We start from the raw sequence: 22,803 nt of genomic DNA, 5'->3' as shown, positions 1-22,803 counted from the left end.
AGGGCTGTTTATTCGGACCTTTTTTCTTAGCGATGCGTGTTTTAGGAAGCACACTGTCTAATGATTGTTCTATCCATTCATTAAACTCAGTGTTGGCTTTGTCGATATTTTGACCATTTATGGGTTCGTTCTGTTTCAATGAGTCTATCCAATCGTTAGGCTCTAACTTTGTCCAGCGCCTACCTAGAATTTTATGGAGGGGCTGATTGGTACAAGGTCTGTTCATTTTCCATATGAATGGTACTACCATATGGTCTGACCAGGGGATAGAATAAGGTGCGGATGTAGACAGATTCGCGACATTGGAGAAAATTGGGTCCAAAAGATTGCCCTTGGAATGAGTGGGGTGTTGAACAATCAAGTTGAGTTGGCATGCGGCTAAGTCTTTAGTTAATTCCATGGCGATGGTGTCCGAAGGGTTATTAAAATGGAGATTCAAGTCTCCTAATAATATAAAATTAGATACCTTAGTGGCCGAGTCCAGAATGGTTTCGGTTAGTCCTTCTATGAATTGGCCAATCAGGCCGGGGGGGCGATAAATTAAAAGTCCGGAAATAGATTGTTCAGGAGAGTGGGAGATAGAAAATAATGTGCTCTCACAATCTTGGATAGTCGTGTTAGTCAGGCGGCAGGTTAGGTGTTCCCTATACAAAATGGCGATCCCTCCGCCAACTTTAATTTCTCGGTCTTTATGTTGGATCAGGTATCCAGCGGGTAAGGCCTGTATGATGTCGGGGCCAGAGGACGGGCCAAGCCACGTTTCTGTTAGAAACAGAACATCCACGTTTAGATCTTCAATCAGAAGAGCTATTTCTGTGGCGTGCCTTGGCAAAGAGCGGCAATTAACTAGTGCCATCTTTAGAACAGTGTCTGCTGTCTTCTTTTCTTGTACTGGCGTCGTTTTGGTAACGGCCTCGGTGGCACTGAAAGGGCAGTTATTACAGGAGGAGGGCCCGAGGCTTAGGTCAATCGAATGGCTGCAAGATGATGGGAGTGTCCTCATAAGCGTAAGTAACTGTGAGCGGGAGTATAGTATAGGACCTAAGGAACTAGCATCAGGGGATTTTGGCCCTAAGCCCGACTGTGCGCGAACGGGCGCAAACGGGCATGACTCTGGCACGACTCCGGCGCAGATCCGGCGCGCCCGCTGACCGCGTCCGCTGCGCGGAGTCATCCCTGCCCGTTTTTATAGTGCTGGGAATCGCGTCACGAAGTGAGACCGACCCAAGATGGCCGCCAAAACCGGTGCTCTGCTCTCGGCGTCAATACTCGGCCGAGAGCAGGTCCGGATCAAGGATAACGGGGGAAACAGGGGTCTGAGGCGCCACTGAGCGCAAGGGAAGTCACAGGGGGATCATGAAACACCTATTCCGGTCAGGTGTAGCAATTAAGCACATACACAATTTTTTAATTTTTAAAATCAATTAAAAGCAGTAGAAGGGTAAGAGACCTCCCGGCTTCCGCCTCAGGAGGGTGAAAATGCGTGCAAGTAGGAATTACTAGCACTCTCCCTACGCGTCCCTTTTATAGTGCTGGGAATCGCGTCACGAAGTGAGACCGACCCAAGATGGCCGCCAAAACCGGTGCTCTGCTCTCGGCGTCAATACTCGGCCGAGAGCAGGTCCGGATCAAGGATAACGGGGGGTCAGGTAAGGTCTGCTTAAGAGCCAAGACCTCTGCTCTCTTCCAAGGGACATGTACCCATACGCGCTGGAAATGAGCTGGCTCAGCTTGAATACCCAAATTTACATTAGCAGCAACTGCCTCTCTCATACAAGGGGAACTTCTCTCATGGGATACTGCTTCACTTTCCTCCTAACTGAGGAATCAGGTTCGTACAATGTCTGAGGCGGTAATCTAGACCTAAAAACAAGTATCGTCTCCACGGCATCTGTAACATCAGATTCCACTATCGTCCCTTTAGCAAATTCGGACTGAACATCAAGAACTTCCTCCGGAATCGGACCCAACTCATTATCTTCCCATTCCTGACGGAGAAAAGTACACATTACATCAAAAACATACCTTTGCTTAGGCGGCTCCCACTGAAAGAAAACATCCATAACCGCTGGCAAATTATACCTGGAAGCATTTAAAATCCATCTACGAGCCAACAAATGCAACACTGTCCGTTCCTCGGAAGGAGGAAGCTGACTACGACTCTGCTTACGTTCCGAAACAGGGGTCATATTCAGTGACCCAAACAGTGGAGACAACAGATTAACAACAGTCTCAGTCATTCGTTTTCGGGCAGAAGGAGAAGAAGCAGACATAAGAACAGGAGAATAAGTATTTTGAGGCAAAAGAGGTGTAGGGACAAGAGCAGTAGGAGTCGAAGATACAGGAATGGAAGGCAAAGGAGTTTGAGGCAAAGCTGGTAGCAAAGCTTGCGACCCTAGAGTGGGTTGCGCAGTAAGGGGCAAAACCATCTGTGGAGCACCGGGTGGCTGAACAACAGCAGGAGGTTGAACAACAAAGGGTGGAACAACCGGGGGTAATGGAGGCGCAGTAACACCCTGCACATAAGTGGGTGGCAATCTCAGTAAATGAGAGATCAAAGGATCTTTTTCAAGATCTTCAATTACTTTCGGAGGAGAAGACGGCAAGGCCGGATAACATTTATCAATGGCCATACAATGTTGTCTATCTGAAACTTCACTCGCACGCTCTTCTCCATCTTCCCTAAACTGCCTAGCAGCTTGTAGTATTGACATATTCTTATCTTTCCTATCTCTTTTTGCTTGCTTAATTTCTCGCTGTTTGGCTTCCTTACGCCAAAGGCGGAAAGAGTCAAACATTGCCGGCCGGGCTTTCTTCTTAAATAGCGCAACTTCCAGATTATCTAAAATATTTAATTCAAAACTACCATGTTGGGGCCATCGTAAAACACCATCTTTCTTCGTATAGTGAACCCACACGTCATTATAAGTGATAGGACGCACTCCGTGTTTTGAATAGAGCTCATAAGTCGGAGTTCCAACCGGAGGTATCGGACACGAATCCTCCAATCGGGAATCCCTGTTGCAACCACAACTAAACCATTTCCTAATTTTGCTAAGACCAGGCATTTTATAGCTCACTATTCTAGCTTCAAACTTCAAGGGGTTATCAACTATTGATACACTCGTAAATATACGAGCCCCTCGGCTTCTATTTTTGCAAGAACCGAATCAAAACCAAGAACCAAAACAAAGTTGTGGGAGCGACCCACTTATACTTAACCAAAATGTCTGTCACGCCACCAAAAGACCGTCTATCGTCTCGCTTTACAAAGGATCAATCAAGGGTCCAAGACAGGGCGACAGTCAGGGCAGCAGTCCTTCGTAGCTGTTGGAAAGCGGGAAGCCTCGCAGTAAAAACTTTCGGTCGACATACAGAGGTCGATAAAGTGGTTGGCCTTCCTCCAGAATTTCCTCACAGGGCTCCTCATGATCCTCAGGCTTGGACCGGTACCGCTGAAGTCGCCCCACCATTGGGCGCCAACTGAAGAACCGGGTTTTCTTAGAACCCAGCGGTGCCAGGGACACACCCGAAGTCTTCGGATTCTCCTGTCTTGGAATACAGAGACACGGAATACTTCTGGATGGCGTCAAAGATCACATTTATTAGCTGCAGCTAGTAACAGTAAACCAAGCAATACAACACGGTGTACAACTCAGGAAACTGCTCAATTTCATAGAGCAAGACATCACCTTTTATACACCATATTCTCATTACGAATGTACACCCACTGCGCAAAACTGAGTATCACATTAACAAAAACCTAATTTACAGTAACCCAACCCAAAAGTTAATTATTAGGACTATCCCAAATTCAATTTCCACAAGCCGGACAAACCCATAATTGAAAGCACTATCCATGTAATGAAAAGTCGTAAGGAAAGAAACAATTCAGATGTTGAGTAGGATAAGATATGTGCAAGAAACTACACGTTAACGATATCCTGAACATTGATTGGCAATTTTAGACAACGATCAGCCAGAGAAATTGGCTTTGTGAAAGGGTCAGTTTCAGGTGACAGGGTCAGCGTCTTTGCAATTCACTCACAAGTCAGAAAAGGGCCTGTTTATGCATACATGAACAATGAGGCTCATGCAACTTTGTTTGTTCGGTTACCTCCACGGCCTACGTGAGGGCAACACAAAAATGGCGTCACGAACAACTCAAACAAAATGGAGTCTGGTTCGAAATCACGGAACCTCACCCCCGAATCTTATAGTCAAATTAAAACCACAGTGGGGTGTGCGGCAGGGCATCAATCTCTGCTGTTGTCCTTGCCCTTCCAATAATCAGCACCTTGTTTCCAAATGCGGCGGCGTCGGTTGGCACCTCCGCTGGTGGGCTAAAACAGCCCCAGGGCTTCGCTCCGCGGCTCAGGTAGGCCGCTAATTACCAATTCAACAGGTTGCCTGTAATAGAGGAGCCCACAAACAGGTAAGTTTCTGCCACATCTTTAATTGGAAGCAAAAGCAGAGAAGACGCTCAGCGGTAGCAAATGTCTCCAGCCTGACGCTTTTTGTGTAAGTCACTTTTTCAAAGGCAATGGACTTATGATGCAGAGGCACAACAATTATACCGGCACTGCTCTGATGACTTTCCTCCCGCCCCAGTGGGCGTGGCTACCCTCTGGCCTGATGGTATCCGTAGTGCCAGCTCCTACTCCAGTGAGTTGCGTGCCCCTGAATCTTATAGTCAAATTAAAACTAAAGTGGGGTGTGCGGCAGGGCATCAATCTCTGCTGTTGTCCTTGCCCTTCCAATAATCAGCACCTTGTTTCCAAATGTGGCGGCGTCAGTTGGCGCCTCGGCTGGGGGTCTTTCAGGTCACCTTTATTCTGCCATTGATCTGTCTGAATATCATTTGCACTATGCTTCCATCCATGACAGATGACAGTAAAGGGCAATGGTTCAGTCCACATCAGTCTCTTGCTATCTTGTCCTGTAAATGATGGAATTTGCTGGTCACATCTGTGCATCCACCTGAATATAAGAGCACTTTAGTGTCAGGCCTTGTTAGCCAGTCCTTTCGTTTTCATTTTTCACCTTTTATTGTTCCTCTTTCATTTCTTTGCTTCTCCACTTTTAAGTTCAATATTTCATAAGAGGATACTTCAACTCTGCAGGAAGTGCAAATGGGTCACTTAGACTTGCAGCTCATAACATCTGCAGTGTTCTGCATGCCACCTGTCCACTTCATCTAACCAGGAAGACCAGCTGTGGTCTATAGTGTATCTGTTTTTGTCATTCTAAGATGGCCAACATGTTGTTTCTGAATGTAGCAGCCATCATGAAATATAAAAAACCCAAAATATTATCTTTAATTCCTTTGCAAGATGGACACAAAATGCTATGCTCAGTTTTGTTATTGAAATCATATTCCTTTTTCTACTTGCATTCTTTAAACTTATCTTGCATATGTTGTTCATTTTGTGTGTCTTCAATTGCAGTTGCGACAGAGAGTGGATGCAAGAATAAATAGGTGGATGGATGAATGGATGGATGAGCACAGAGATGCAGTGACAAGGTGCATGTATGTTGAAAAATTGAGTACCAGAACCCATCATTGATACAAAAAGCATGTTCATCCATAAGCCAGTCACATTGGCATTGCCAATAGTAGTTTTGGTCTCAGTTTTATATGGAACGGACTAAATGTTACTGAATATGGAAATCATTTTCAGAAATGGTGCTAGAAGGGTGAATACAGAGGCATTTTCATCCATAAATGTATGTCTGTAAAAACAAATTGATTCATTTACAACTGTAAAGAAACCTTTGTGAATTCCTAACAGTTGTAAATTAATCAAGAAATATTTTTGCCATTGCAACCTTCCTGATGAGCATTGTGTAACCGAACAATGTAGTAAGGCAGGGCTGACTTAAAGACCGTGTGACCGGTGCAGCCATGCTGGCGCTAACCTGGAGAGAGGACTGACCTCAGGGGGAGCGCTGTGTTTAGCAATAACTTATGATTTAAAAGCACCGGCTGCAGAGTTCCTTGTGAGTCCAGCTTTCAGCCAGAAATGAAAATGTCACAATAGCTTTTGTGATTAATGTTAGTACTGGCAGTTTTGACTCGCCATAAAGTAGCGCTGAGGGTTAATATGCCTGCTGCAAAGAACAGAGCTGTATTTTATGTGGATAGCTGAGTGGAGTAGTAAAGCCCGCCTTTACTAGCACTTTAAAACAAATAAAACGTATTTGAGAGAGGGGCTATAGAGAGATAAGGAGTCCTTCTGGTGGGTGGTAGTGAGGGAATTTGAGGAGGAAGTCATGGGGGCAGTGCTTAATTTGAGCCAGTGGTTTCCGGTGCTCAGCACCGGCACTTAATCATCAACACCAGCGCTTTTCACAAGCAACAGTTAAGGACGAATGTATGACATTACAACGCATATAATTACACTGCATGCCTTTACAATGCAGTTTTTACATAGCAATCTCTTTTCGAACGCATATATTTACACAAACAATTTTTTTTTAACTACATTTACAACGCAGTCCATTAGATTGCATTATACCTGTACAATGCATACCATTACAACACACACCATTACATTGCATTTAAGGTAAGTATTGGATAGTGTAGGGGTAAAAATTACTATTCTAACTCCAGGGGGTGCAACAGCAGGGTAAGTGTTGGATAGTGTAGGGGTAAAATGTAGTATTCTAACTCCAGGGAGTGCAACAGTAGGGTAAGTGTTGGATAGTGTAGGGGTACTATGCTTTGTAATGGTATGCGTTGTAATGACATGCGATGTAATGTCTGCATTGTAGTGACATGCGTTGTAGTGTAATGCGTTGTAGTGACATGCAATGTAATGGATTTGTTGTCGTGACGTGCATTGTATAGGATGTTGTGATGTAATGACTGCATTGTAAATGTAGTGCAATGTAATGACTGCGTTGTAAAGGTTGTTTCCCGCTAGGGACACATTGAATTAGGGTAGGCACAGGGAAATTAAGCGATTTGCCCAGAATCAGAGGATGTTGAGCCTAAGCCGAGAATCCCCAGCTCCGAAATCGGTAGCTTTGCCCATTACACTACATTCTCACCCCCCCTTTCATGGTGAGTAGTTGGTTCTATTTTAGCCGGCTCTAACAGGAGAAGAGTGCAAGCTGCCTCCTGACGAGAGCCCCGCCACTTATGTTTTTTTACAAATGAACCACTGCATGGGGGGCACCAGAATTGATTGTTGCACTGTGCGGCACCAGAGTTAAAGCCAGCCCTGTAGTAAGGGGTTGGCTCATGGAAGGAGGACTGGGTCTTTTTATAGTGCTTTAGGGCGTAGACATTTTAAACATTTGACTTCTAATTATTAAACAAAACTTTTCCCCACTCTGACCTGCAAATTAGAAGGTATCCTGTTTATTTCCTGCTCAAAAAGCTCTGTTCCATGAACTGTTCAGTCCTGATATAAGCTATAAGGCTAATATTCGGCCTGTTCAGTGATTATGTCATGGGGCTGGTTGCTGTAGTGCATTGGGTTATCAGCTGTTTCCTTCAATTGATGGTTTCTTAAACGAAATGCTGGACAACAAATGTTTGAACAGAATGGTATAAACAGTTCCTTCACAAAAACTTCTCTCTTATTTTGGAACTCTTTGGTCTTTCTCGGGCAAGCCTGTGGACTGGACTCTAAAGCAACTGAAATTGATCATGGAAAACCTAATCCCTGAGGTCAGCTTGCTTATGTTCTAATCTGAATCGTTTTAATATAATTTTCAATTTGGACCTAACCAATTACAGCTCTACCTTGACCTGTCACTTAACCACACCCTACGCTAAATGTTCTTTTTATGAAGGGCAAATGATCTTCTCTAAGAGTAATTACTGGGGCATGGGCAAAGTTGGCACATGCAGATGGCATTGGTTCCTTATGAAACAGCAGCATCTGAGAGCTTAACCATGTTATTTTCCTATGACATGACTTAAGCATGCAACGGAGGCAGTTTCTATATCCAATCTTTTTAAAATCTGGTATTATTTCAACATATAAAGCTAGGACTTTTATATTGTGTAGAATGTGTATATCTATTTTAATATTTTACATTTTTATAAAAGTTTTATGTCTTGTAACAAAATCAATGTTCAGTTGTTGATCCCTGCTGAGGTCTAAAGCAATAAAACTCGATTGAAGACTATTGCATAATTCTCCACCACAAGTGCTTACACAGTAGTAAACAGTAAGTAAGGGGAGGTGGGAACAAGGCGTGGTTGTTTTGTAAATTGGTAAATACGCACAGACTTGTGAGTTTGTGGGAAATTACTACCTTAAATCTGACCATTGAAATCCATTGAAATCCATTGAAATGGTCAATGTTTTTCCATAACAAAGTGCTAGGGTATCTCCCCTTCCAAGGTGTATTTGGAAATAAATCTCCTCCAAACTTGAAAGGAAGTAGAAAAAAAAGTTTCTCTTCAAGGATACACTATATCACCTTGCACAAAAAAAGAAAATGTGCATATTGGGCTGCATTTCTTTTGTGATTAATTCTGTGTAAAAGTATGAGCTTGGGGAAAATATAACCTGGCTTTCACAGTAGAGTGCCTGGAAACCTGTGCCTAGTGCTGCTTTTATGGGGCACTGTTGGGAATGATAGTGAGTTCCCAAAAGTAGTAAATGTATACCCATTCATGGTAATACTAATACTGGGCACATTTACTACTTCTGTGATGTGGCTTTTAAGGAGATCCTTGTTCAAGCTACTTTGCTAGGCCTGTTTGTACACAGAGCAGCATTGTGGCTATGGCGCCAAGTGACGTGCATGTGTTAAATAGGTCAGCTCTTGAGACAGGGTGCCTTAGCCATAGTTTGTTACTTTGTTGAACTTTTGTGAATGTTGATATAATTAGGCAAGATGCCACCACTATATAATTATTGTCAATTGTGATCACTAACAACGACAATATATGATTTACCATTAAGCACTTTCCAAGAAATCATGACTGGTTCCCGAATATCTTTGTCAGAATTTCTGTTATAAGTATTGTGTCCCAAATACCGCCCGCAAAAATATCAGACCATTGGAGTTAATACTAAAAAAAACTGTAATAATTCGCACCATGTTCTGACCTACGACCGAAATCATAGTAGCTGGGGGGCATATTTACAAGCCCCTTTTCATCCATGCAAGAGTGACACAACTTCAAAATGAGATTTATGTAGCCGCGCAAGGCCACCTTGCGTGGCCGTGAGTGGGTTCATAATTCTCATTGTATTACACTATGCCAAGGAGGCGTTTCCATGGGCATTGCAGGGTGTTTCCACGCAGCATCCCTGGATTTTGACACATTCCCAGATGTATCACAAGTAGAAGACATGGAAATGTGCCAAAAACCAATGCCTCCCATGTGAGGCGTAACAAGGAGAAATATCTTTATTTCTCTTCGTGTATTCCTCTTTCTAGGTGTGCTGCACTATGCAGCACACCTAGAAAGAGGCAAAAACCTCAGGGGATTGTTTTTTTGTGGAGGAAAGTGCCTCTCCCTGCATAAAAACAATCCTCCTTACAACGCAGGCACCCTTGCACCATGGCACCTGCGTGGGCGCCATGCAGTCAAAAGCGCGCCAGGGCAGGGGAAAAGGCAGGAATGTGGCATACAGCGCATTCCTGCACTTTCCCCGTCACTCAGCGCAGCATGGTTACTTGTTGCGCTGCACTGTGTGACGTGGCCTTAAATATGGCCCTGGGTCAGGGCACAAGTCCTAAAAAAAGAAGTGGGGGGACGCTGACTTCACGACAGGAAGTGACGTAACGAAAGGTGGCTTGCACCATTAGACTCATTGCTTCCCCTCGCTCACCCCTTAGATGTGCCTCAGAGAAGCCAGCGCATGAGCAGCGTTCTGAATGAGCTCCGATCTCGCCCCTGAGAGGCCAAAGAGTGAATGTGTGGCTCCATTTGCTCTAGTTATCGAGCTCCCGTTAAAATAAGTGGGGGGACGCTGTCCACCCGCGTGGTACCCCGACTTGAGCCCTGCCCTGGGTACCTATGAACAGGGCTCTGATCCAGACATGTACTATAGGTTGAAGATGCAATGCACTAGTCAAACAAATAACCGCTGATAAATTGTGTTTACTCTTTGTACAAAAGAGCTAATCCTGCTAAATCCCCTCGACCTCTGCTCTGCTAATGCTCCCAATAGAAGAAAGGGATGTGCTTCGGTGTTTATAACTTGAATCCACACAAAGCCCACATTTAAATAGGAGTGTGGAAGCTTTCTATAGTACATGCTGTTTGCATGAGCTCTATATGTTTGGTGATTAAATGTGCTCGATTTATGTCTCCCGTGCCGGCAGTCTACGGTATGTAGGTCATTTCTACAACAGTTCTTCATTATAAATCTAGTCACTGCTTAAACCACTGCAAAGGACTAGCACGTTCACATCTGATTGACTGCGTGCAAACACCTGTTCCTCTGTGAGGAGGAATGCACGGTGCCCCACATTCTCTCTAATATACGCCTCCCCCTCTCGAGATTTGCATGCACGTGATTTTTAGGTCTATGGAAATGAAAAGGCTGATTTGCATTTTGCAGCTGCATTTCAAGAAAACATTACAATGGCGCCTTCTTAAATCGATATTATGCATGGCCGGTCAATTCCAATGCGGCTGGAATTCCCCGTGGCTGGAGGATTCCGCTGGGATATTTCTCCAGCTACAAGGAGGAGAGGATTCTGGGTGAAATACTGAGGTAAATGTTGTGAAAATCACCAGAACAAGTCTGCTTCCCATAGGTGATGGCCCACAAACTTTTAAACCTCATTATCCCCTCCCGCACCCCCTGGAAAGACCTGACCCAGGGGCGTAACGAGGGCCCCTATAGCCCCTGCTGTGCAGTAGTGGGCTGTGGTGGGGCTCAGGCTTTCAGGGGTCCCCAAACCATGAGGGGAGCCCCGTTTAGCCATAGGTGTGTTGTGGGCGACTCTGCAGCTTCTCATCACATTCTGCAGGGGGCGGCCCATCATTTTGTGTTACACCGCTGACCTGGCCCCGGAAATGGTAATTATGGGTACTGCTCTGAAACTTGTATCGAAAGGAGGTCGCCACTTGTCTGTTCCAAGGTACACACTTTGGAAACAACTCTGTATACACCTGAAAAACGAAAAACAAGTACAAAACGGTCACACATAAGGGAATACCCGGGAAAGACAAATAATCCTAGTTTGACCCATATCTCGAATGGCACTGAGCAAGCAAGCAAACCCTTTTTAGGAGGGTTGACGGACTCTTCCCAGGGAGAATTTGATAAAAAACAAAAATAGGGCCAGATCATGCATTTTTAAGCTCACAGATGGCAAACCACAGTAGTTTTTGTTGTTGAATCCCCTAAACATTGTCTGCAAAGCGGTAGGTTTTAGAAGCAGTTAACATAATCTTGATCTGCAATTTAACATGCCCCCTGGTCACTACGGATTACTACTTCATGTTGAAGGTTTTAAAATACATGCACGCTCATTTAATCAGTAATGAGTTATATGTCATGGAAATGGCTAAAGTTTAATAGGATTTTCAGGAGATGGTGTTACCGTTAAATCCACGGTCCTATCGCAGTGATTTTCCTGGATAAACTATTGCAATCTATTACTTTTTTCCCTGTTGAATAAATTGATGATAACCAAAACATCAAATCGCAGAATGATTTTCTTGTCAAATAAATGCTTTGAACTGAAAAAGGTTTTTACTTTTGAGATAAGTCTCGGAATTCGTAAATGCAAAAACCTGAAAGTAGAAAAGGTCAGGGTCAGGAAACAAGAGGTAGGGGTCACAGAAAACTGCTGTGTGGGAGTGGTAATGTGAGGTGTCCCAATTGTAAAGTAGTGATTTTGTTTGCACATTTTGCTCAGAGTATCGAGGGTTGTGTTATCATGGTGATAACGGGAGTCAGGGGTTTTGAGACAGGTGTTGTACCAATGTCAATGTAGGTATTTTCAGAGAAGATTAGAGTTCTGACTTTTGAGACAGTGACTGGCATTAGAAACATACTTTGATAAGTATGCGTTAGGATGCTTTAGGATGCAGTGTGTGAGTGTGTGTAGGCTGTGACTCGAAAACCAAGGCCCAGATTCATCAACATTTAGTGCAACGCAGCAAGAAAACTTACTGCGCTGAGTTAAATGGAGAGGGCAGGAATGCATCATAATTACTAATATACGGTGCCAGCACTGGTGCTTTCGTGGACTAATGCACCCACTGAAGGGGCCTGTGTTTGGCCTTATGGTCACAGGTACAAATCCCGGCGGGTTCACTTAGCCTTTCATCCTTCTGAAGTCGATAAAATGAGTACCATTGGGTAACCACAAACATCTGTCATTCAGCCCAAGATACCCTACTGAGTGAAAGTGTGCTTTACAAATCCTCATGTTATGTCATTCCTGCTCTCTGTCTCCGCTGGCACACTTGTGTCTGCCAGCGCCAGCACCCTTGCACCACAGTGCAAAGGTGCCTGTGTTATAGCCAGGATTGATTTTGTGCAGGCAGGGATTCCTTCCTGCCAAAAAACAATCTTCAGAGGCATTTTATTCTTGCAGCATACATAGAAGGAGAAAATGACAAGGAGAAATAAATATATTTCCTCTTGTTATGCCTCATCTGGGGAGGCGCATCATTTTGACGCATTTCCAGGTTTAATCGTCTTATACAATCCAGGAATGCACCAAAAACCATGGGTGTATGTATGTATGTGTGGGACCACCCGTGCTCCACCCTTGGAACACCTTCCCCATGCAGAGTAGTGTAAGGCAGCGACTTCCGCTGCCTTGCGTTCCTTCGGATTTACTATGTCGCGCAATCTCCCTTGTGTGGCTCTGCCTGGCATAGTCAATTTAACTTAAGGGCTCAATGCACGTCCTTGATAAATCTGGCCCCAAGTATCTTGAGTGAGCTTGGGACTAACACGTTATTTTCGACGCCGACCTGGCTTTTCTAGTCAAACGAGGCTTTCTTAGATTTCAATGTAGCATTAACTAGACTGAAAGCCTCTCATGCTAGGAGGTGGTCGGTGAAAGGGTGTAGTGAAATTTTTTTAGAATTTCCAACACAGCAGTGGCAGTGACAGACAGGGAACCAAAAACAGCCTTGGCAAAAAAAGTTCAAATTAACCCTGCTCTCTTCCTCGCCTCTTTCTATCTGTATTTCCATCCATCCACTCGCCGCCTCTAGTCTTTCCTCCACTGTGATCTCTCTCTCTCCCGAAGCACACCCTTCTAACCCCTGAATTTTATAATGATAACCATTTAATAAAGATTTTACTTACTTAATGGCACATGCCCTCAAGAGGGCAACTTTACTGCCAGAGCAAGCTTCTAGAAAGTTTACATCACATCTAAACTTTTCATAAGTCATACTCCCCCTTACCTTACCCCTCCCCCCCCCCTGACGTCTTCATAAGCCCGCCACACGACCCCTTACTTGTGTCTAAACCTCAGAGGTTACTATAAGCGAAAGTGAAAGTGTCAGTGCGTTTTCGCTCCTGCTTACCTACCGCTGCTCAGTCCATTCCAGATGTGGAGCGCAGGGCTGCGGGCCCCTCCCTCCCACAATGACGCATCTCTATCGCGCATGCGAGATTGTCACCAGTTCACATCACAGGATGGAAACGCATGTGCTAGGGGAAAAGCAGAATGCCTGCAATGTTTTCCTGCTTGGTAGATTCTTTGGCAGGAATCTGTTGATCTCAGAAAAGTCAATCCAGATGTTCTGCAGTCACTTAAAATACCAAGAGCCGTGCCAAGTGCTTGTATAGCCTCCTTGACTAAAGCCAGTAGAATTGTGGGGCAGTCGAGGGAGGCTGACATTATTGATCTTGGCGCTTTAAAAGATCCACCTGTCTTTAATTAGTCCACGTTATTCTAACCCCTTCACTCGGACTTTTATGGACCCTTTCCTGGCTCCACATAGGATTTCAGGCGGGGGTGGGGGGAGGGGGTCGTTATCTCAAGCCACCCGTAACTTAGATTCAATGTTCACAGGAAACAAATGCAGCATAAAAAGTTCTCCGCGCATTCTTTAAGTGTTTAGGGCGCTGAGTCAACCTATTAAACATGTCAGCCAAATCAAAGAATGTAAGAGTCCAAGCTTAACGGCATTTGCTGCCAGTGCCAAATGTACGCACACCCTACCGTTCCAGAGGGATCTCAGCTCTTACTGTACCACAGAATCAGGGGAATGTTCTGCGCATGCTTCCAGGCAGTCTAAAGTGTTAATATCGCATCGTCCCCACGCGTATTTGTGCGTAGCGTGTCACGTAGCCAGAGGAGCTGATGATGTCATTAGAATTCGGCTGTGCCCTCACTTTGAAACTGTATCTCCTCCGCTCACTTACATTGTATTTATTCGCTGATGGAGCAAACACTCAAGTTTCTGGATACTTGTCTCTATTATGCCTAAGGGACAGTCGGAGTGCTACTGCGAGAGGCACTACCGAGAATCCCAAATAGTTAAATGTGGACCTCTTACTGATTTCCGTCCTCCCTAACATTCACAGCTGTCACAAGGGCAGGGCATAATACTACAGGTCCCTCGCTTTATAAAGGCCCCACTCACCTGCTATTTTTTGAGTATATGTATAAAGCCAAGTTAGCTTCTTCACGAATCAAAAATCAGCTAAACGCGGGAGCAACGCTAGATGGCGCCAGATGATAAACCTACCGTGTAACTATTTTTTCTCGAGGATACCTAAGCTAATACGTCGAAGCAAGTTTTACCGGGGCTTGCTAATGCTAAAACTTCTGCTAGGCCTGCTAACTTGTCGCATATTATCTAGGATTATTTACATTTACTCAAGAAAACGGTTCAAAAGCATATGACTAAAAAGACCCCCCATGACAGTGTTTCAAGTATACTCTGGAGACGGAGACTGATCAGCAGTGCCCGATGCCACGTTGTAGGCCCCTATACTCTCTACCTCCCTAGAGAGGATGATTTAGAGTCATAACATAGTTCCCTTTGACTTGATATCTGTCAAGAGAAGACAGGTTAAGGTGACATGTTTATATCTATTGACGTTTCTCTACCTAGCTCTCCCCCCAGCTACTGATCCACTTAGTGTAAAGACAGGAGCCACTCCTCCTGGAGCATGCTTCAGGTTCCTCTTCCACACCTGTCAAGTGCTGCTTCCAACCTCGCCCCCCTTGTCATCAACTATGAAAGTTTCAAGGGCATGCAGAACCATTATTGGCCACTAGGGTGGCGACCTGACAAAAATACGGGCATACCTTTCATCCAATAAGGACACGAGAGCAAACCTGTGATTTAAATACCCACAGCGTATTTTACTAACTAATAGATATTACCTACGCCTAAATTATTTTTCTGGAGGTTTAAACACGAATTAACTAGTTCTGGCATACAGGTGGCTTTTCTCTATTACAGACGTCCTAATGTATACAAAACAGTTAGAATGCGCTTTGTAGTAGTCACTTGCTCATAAGCCGATGGCTCTCGTATTTATCTCAGTCCTCTGTTCCTAATTTGATGGCTTTCCTCCGTATTGTTGGATTTTACTAACCAAGGATCATTTCAGTCCCAAGGTGTTCTGATTGGGTGAGTTGTATTCCACAACTAACATCATTGTAGTGATCAGCAGTCTAGTGCTTTGTAAGCCAGCACACTGAACACCCACCCACCACTGATGTCACTGGTCAGGTGACACAGCTTTAATAAAAGGGGCCGAGTCCATGTGCTCTAGGCCAGTTGTACCAAGTATCTGACTGTGTCTGCGTCAGTCCTTTCCAGCAATGAGGGCCCAGGGCCCCCAACATTACATTGGCGACGAGGAGGGCGGACGCTAACCACGCGTGCCGCAGCTGAACAACCCCGGAAAGAAGAAGGGAAGTGCCCATGTGCAGGGCACCCTCCCGGGGAAGTGGCGCCGGCCGCCGAGAGGCCCGAGGGGCGTGTGCAGTGCCCCGGGCCGAGAACACGAAGCAGAGGTGACCGGGAGCTCACCCCACACTTCCATGCCCAGCGCGAGCCTCCCGGCGTGAGGGGAAAGTGAAGCGGACCGACCAGAGCCAACCTGTGCCGGCCGCAACCGAGCGCCACGTGGAGGCGCGGCCCGAAGTGCCCGGAAAGTGCAGCGGACCGACCTGAGCCCACCCGCGTCGGCCGCAACTGTGCCCACCTGTGCAGGAGCCATTGCGGTGCCCACCCGCGTGAGAACAGGCCCGTCGGCCGAAGGTGAGCCCAGGACGGTGAAGCACCGAAAGCGGAGCCCACCCGCTATAAACTGTACGCGGTGCCCCAACAGTGCGAGCGGCGCCGCATACTGTCCCTACACGAAAGCAGGACCAGCGGAGCCCACCCGCGGCCTGCCTGCAGCGACGCGGCGTCGGCCGCAAATGCTCGTAGTAAAGCAAGGCCAGCGGAGCCCACCCGCGGCCTGCCTGCGGCGTCTCCAGCCCCCCCCCCCGCAGCGCAGCATGTGTGGAGCGCGGCTGCCGCTGCGAGGGTGAGAGCCGTGAAAGGAAAGCTGAGCGGAGCCCACCCGCACGACCATGGCGCCCTGAAGTACCGGTAGTGAAGAAGCACAGCCAACGGAGCCCACCCGCGGCCTGCTTGCAGCGCCCTGGTCCCCCGCCACGTGTGTGAAGTGTGGCGGCGGGAGACTGAACTTGTGCCAGAAAGCGCCCGCAGCGAGAGGGTAGCTGCGGGACGCCGATCAAGTAAACGGAATCCACCCGCATTGAGGAACGGCACCAGCCCGGCCTCCTGCGAGGCATCTGAAAGCGACCGGCAGCGTGAGGAGAGCTGCCGGGTGCTAGCGTCACAAAACAGTGCCCACACAGCCTCAGCGTTCCCCTCCTGCCCGCATGAGGAGCCGCCACGGGTAGGGAGGACAAAGAAAACAAATAAGTGGAACAATGCCGGTGAACCCGGCAGGACACGGAGCATCCACCCCCCTCCTTCGCGCACGCCCACGGAAGTGCCTCGCTCTCCGTCAGCAACACGTGCAAGATGCCTGTGTCCTCCTGCCCCCTAAGGTGAACAAAAACAGGAAAGGGACTCACCAGAAGACAGCGTGCGGTCCAGTTCCAAGCGTGGGTCCAGCCCCGGTACAGCCCGAGAGAAGCCGACTGAAAGTAAAGAAAACACGGGAGGAAGATAACTGCAAGGCAGGCTGCTGTTGAATCCAAGCTAATTGCCACACCGCCATCTAGTGGACTGAGGCAGGAACTGCTGCCAGGAAAAGGGAATAGAAACAAGCCTGCGACAAGGCAAAAACACAGAGGCAGCACAGGGCTGGAGTGACAGCTGCAGGCAGCTGAAGGACAGTGCAAGAACGCGCCAGAAGAACAAGAACACTGCCTCACCAGCAGCGCAGGAACGCGCCAGAAACGCAGGAACACCCCAGGAAGCGCAAGAAGTATCCAGGAGACAGCGCAGGAACGCGCCGGAAAATCCAGGAACACGCAAGGAAACGGCGCCGGGACATGCCAGAAGCAAAGCATTGCGCAGGACCGCGCAAGGAGTGAAGGAACTCCACACCTCAGGACCAAACAGCATTGCGCAGAACGCGCAAGGAGTGAAGGAACTCCACGCCACCACGACCGAGTAACGCAGGGATTGCGTCCTCGAAGACCTGTCAGTAGGTCACAGCGAAGATGACTTGCCAAAAAGTCACCGCCAGATGCGGACCAGTCAGTTGGTCACCCGGAATGACCAGGCAGTTGGTCACCCGGAAAGGAAAGGAGAAGATGACCAGGCAGTTGGTCACCCGGAAGGAAAAGGAGAAGATGACCAGTCAGTTGGTCGCCCGGAAAGAAAAGGAGGAGATGACCAGGCAGTTGGTCGCCCGGAAAGAAAAGGAGAAGATGACCAGGCAGATGGTCGCCCAGAAAGAAAAGGAGAAGATGACCAGGCAGTTGGTCACCCGGAAGGAAAAGGAGAAGATGACCAGTCAGTTGGTCGCCCGGAAAGAAAAGGAGGAGATGACCAGGCAGTTGGTCACCCGGAAAGAAAAAGAGAAGATGACCAGGCAGTTGGTCGCCCGGAAAGAAAAGGAGAAGATGACCAGTCAGTTGGTCACCCGGAAAGAAAAGGAGAAGATGACCAGGCAGTTGGTCACCCGGAAGGCAAAGGAGAAGATGACCAGTCAGTTGGTCGCCCAGAAAGAAAAGGAGGAGATGACCAGGCAGTTGGTTGCCCGGAAAGAAAAGGAGAAGATGACCAGTCAGTTGGTCGCCCGGAAAGAAAAGCAGAAGATGACCAGTCAGATGGCCGCCCGGAAAAGAAAGGAGAAGCTGACAGTCAGAAGATCACGACTGCGAAGAAATGCCAGAAGATCAAAGGCATAGTAACTGAATAGATCAAGAAGAGGTCCATGGACGGGATCCAGAAGAGGTCTGATGACACCGACCCGAAGTAAAGAAGGAGCGACAGGAAGAAAGGTGCGATGCCTGGTTTGGCCATCGGAAGAAGAGAAGGCGTGTCCTAAGGGTAGGACGCAACCAGGGAGATTCGTGTGGAGTGCACGCCACAGGGAGATGGCCTGGGTGGTTGAAGAAAAGAAATGGGACCGACCACGTCGTGAAAGGAATGGAGGAGAAGGAGGGTAGTGAGTGCCACTAGAAGACCACAAGAAGTGAAGAGGTGTGACCAGTCAACTCACACACCTATCAGAAGAAGATGGTGACATGCACCCGAACACCGGAGTGCAGCGGAGAACAAGGCCTGGCATGAACACCGGCGGCACAAGTCAAAGATACCCACCTACAAGCCATCCATCCATGTGGCAATCGCAGAAGAGGGCAAGTTTGGACTGTTGATAACAATCTACCTTTGGGGTTGAGCGGAAGATTGGATGACGAGAGTGCTCACACATCCGGCTGAGGAACTGACCACTCCACACCAACCCGTGGCAGCCCAAGAAGCAAAGGCCTCAAGGGACTCTGGTGGCAGCAAGTCCCGCAAGAGAGACGGATCCACGACGGTGCGTCTGGAAGACCCACTGAGAGGGAAGCTTCGTGTGCAAGAAAAGAGTCAACAGCGTAACCTTCAGGTGGAACTAGGACACAACGGTGAAGATCGTGGAGCGCCCCGCTCACGGCCCGAAGGCTATGGTGGAGCAACATGACCGACAACACCAGTCCAGTGGAAGCTTGGCAAAGAGGTCCTCCCGGACATCTTGTGAGAGAGGAATACCGGCGAAGAGGGGCATCCTAGTGAGAGGGATGTATGCACCTACTCCTTTCATCTGCCCAGAAATACTTTGAAGCCTGCCCAGAGACATCACCAAGGACCAGGACTGAAGAGGAGAACCGAGAAGACAAACAATACTCGGATCACGTCACCCTTCTATCTAAACTACCAACTGTCACCAGTAGTGCCAAGCAAAGGTAAGACCGGGAACAATGTCCAATCGGCGCAGATAGAAGATAGGACCCGCTGAACAACGGCAAACCATGCCACAGTGACTCATGAATCCTGGATGCAGCAACTACACCATCTGCGACCTGCAATCCACCAAAGAGACTCACTTCAAATCATAGAGTCCAGTGTTACATTTGTATGTACATTTTCTATCCCACAGGTTGAACTTTGTCGTGGGGTTTGCGAATTGTACTTTTTCTCCCACAGGTTGGACTTTCGGTTATTTTCATTTTCCCCCAAGTTTGGGAGGGATGTAGTGATCCAGAATCACGGTCAGCAGTCTAGTGCTTTGCAAGCCAGCACACTGAACACCCACCCACCACTGATGTCACTGGTCAGGTGACACAGCTTTAATAAAAGGGGCCGAGCCCATGTGCTCTAGGCCAGTTGTACCAAGTATCTGACTGTGTCTGTGTCAGTCCTTTTCAGCAATGAGGGCCCAGGGCCCCCAACATTACAATCATGACATTACCGTGTTGAGGGCCTATATTCTCCCCCTCTCTCTTCTTGCCTCCCCCTTCTGTCCCTCACCCCTTTCTTTATAAAAAAAAAAAAGTTCCCCACAGCACCTGCTTGTCTGTAACACTCTCATGCTTCAACCACCTCCTGCCTTCCTTCCCTCTCATCTAATTCATTTATCTCACCTACTTCTTCCTTGCCAATCGGATGCCTGAAGCTGGATAATGACTATCTCTTCGTATTGGGGAAGTAGATTCCATTCATAGAACTTCTTCCGCATTCCCTCTCTCTAGCTCCTACTTTTCCACTGCGATGTAATGTGTAGGCCTTTGAGAAGGTCCTTGAAGCGTTGTAAATTCCTTTAGAAGCACCCACTATAAAATTACGCGGCTGTGTGTGTTTACCTACGAGAGGAAGCAAGCCAGGTGGTTTAAGTGCAACGGTGCCCACTCCTCTGCATTCCTGTGTGTGTGTGTGTTTGACTTTGTAAGTGTGCTACCCTGCGCACATGCAAGTTTTCTGTAGGATTGTTGCTCTGACTGCATATTTAAATGCCTGTTTCACGCCTGTTAGCTGGTTACCTGAGCTAAAAAGATTTGTCTCTGACATTTTTGTTCATTTGCAAACCACAGGGTTGAATCCCAATTTTATTAACTCAAGCTTCCATCATTATGAGGTTAATGACTTGAACACTATCAAGTTAGGTGATAGTAACACCTCCTATGAACAGCTGTTAGAAAGAGCAGAAATGCAATATAAAGCACATTGTAGAATGAAAAAAACATTATTATCTATGTTGATGTTCTATGTCTAACTGGCTACTCTATACAAAACCCGGCCCTATTGGCTTTGTCTATGCTTCCTTTAGTTGTGGAGAGCAAGGTAGCCATGGAACATTTCCAAATGTATGTAGTTATGCGTCAATAGATGAGTTGTTCTATGAGCCTTCTGAAATTAATGGATGGATATACTGTCTTATAGGAGAATCCTGAAAACACTGTGTGCTGTGGAGCATTTAGGAAGCATTAATATTGAAAATGGCCTTTCTGTATGGTCATCCCCAAATGTTTTGCCTTCCTCCTCCCCTTTTTGGTGGATTTCTTCTCGTTGGCCTTAGGACTCACCACTTTACCACTGCTAACAGTACTAAAGTGCTCTCTCCTTTAAGCATGCTTGGATTGGCTATTATACAATTGGCATTTTTAATGTACCTACAAGTCCCTAGCAAGATGCACCATGTGTGCCCAGGGTCTGTAAATTAACTGCTACTAGTGGGCCTGCAGCACTGATTGTGCCAAAATCTTAAGTAGCCCTTTAAACATGTCTCAGGCCTGCCACTTCATAGCCTGTGAGTGCAGTTTACACTGCCATTTCGACCTGGCTAATAAACCTTTTACCAGGCCTAAATCTTCCTTTGTAATACATATAGGTCTCTCCCAAGCTAGTCCCTAGACAGCCAAAAGAGCAGTGTGCAATGTATTTAAAATGTATGACATGCACTTTTAGGTTTTGCATATCCTCGTACTGAAAAACACTCAAATTCGTTTTTCACGACTTCAAGGCATATTTCTCCCATAAAACAACATTGGAGTTGCTGTAGTTCATTTTATAAATGAAATTTCCAAATGGATGAGATACTCCTTCAAGTCTCGTGTCTCTAGAATCACACTTTAATATCCTAACTTATGGTGAAGTCAGATTTTAAATTGCAATTTTGAAATTGCTACTTGTAGAAAGTTTCCTAATTGCGAGTTTGGCAGTGCAATGGACAGCTAAACCCATGGTGGTAGACCGCCAGACTGGCGGTCCACCTGCCACATTTGGACAGTGGCATTGAACCGCCCCGGGATGGCTGCTGCCACTGGGGATCCATGTTCCCTGGTGGTGGTATTGTATTGTATTGTATTGTAAGGGGAACTTGTAAAGCGCGCTGACACCGTGGGTTTCCTGGCGCTGGCAGAATACTGAGGGACTAAAAGGGTTTAGCCGGATTGAGGGAAGAGCCAAGTTTTTAGGGATTTACGGAAGAGGATACGGGAGTTAGAGGTTTTGAGAGAAAGGGGGAAGGAATTCCAAAGTTTGGGGGCCAGAAATGCGAATCTCCGGCCTCCGGATCTACAGAGTTTGACAGGGGGAATGAGTAAGAGGTGAAGATGAGAAGATCTCAGGTTCCGTGAGGGACTGTAGGTCCTAATGAGGGATTTCAGAAAGACGGGACAGAAACCAGATAAAGATTTAAAGGTGAGGCAGCCGATCTTAAAGGCTGCCCTCGAGATGACAGGGAGCCAGTGCAGTTTTAAAAGAAGGGGTTTGGCGGATTGCCATTTCGGAATCCCAAAGGCCAATCTCGCCGCTTGATTTTGAACAGATTGTAGTCTGGAAAGAGATGTTTTGGGCAGACCGTGATAGATAGCATTCGAAAAATCTAAGCGGGAGAGGACAAGGGCCATGATTACTTGCAGGAGAGCTTCAGGAGTGAGGAGATAGGCCACCTTCCTGATCCTGCGCAGCTGGAACATGCAGGAGGAGACAACTGTCCCCACCTGGGGCCCGAGGGAGAGACCGGAGTCAATAGTGACCCCTAGGCTTTTTACCGAGGCCACAGGGGTGGGGGGGGCCAAGTTCTACCGGCCAAAAATGCGGACCCCAGTAGGTAGAGCTCTTGCCAGGGAGAAGAAGCTCCGTCTTTCCGGGATTCAGTTTGAGCTGGTTTTGGCACATCCACAATAGGATGTGGGACATAACTGCCTGAAAGTTTGGGATAGCAGAGGGGGAGTCAAGAGGAAAGATGAGTTGCAGGTCGTCCGCGTAGTTGAAAACGGTGACGTCCCACTGCCTCAAGGAGAAAAGAAGGGGTCGAAGGTAAAGATTGAAGAGAAGGGGGGATAGGGAGGATCCCTGAGGGACCCCACAAGGCAAGTGCTCCCTAGGAGCTCTAAGAGTGCCCAGGCTGAAGGTCAGGAAGGATTTGA

The sequence above is a fragment of the Lissotriton helveticus genome, chromosome 9 (assembly GCF_964261635.1).
Source record: "Lissotriton helveticus chromosome 9, aLisHel1.1, whole genome shotgun sequence".
NCBI lineage: Eukaryota > Metazoa > Chordata > Amphibia > Caudata > Salamandridae > Lissotriton > Lissotriton helveticus.
This window is presented reverse-complemented; position numbering follows the sequence as displayed.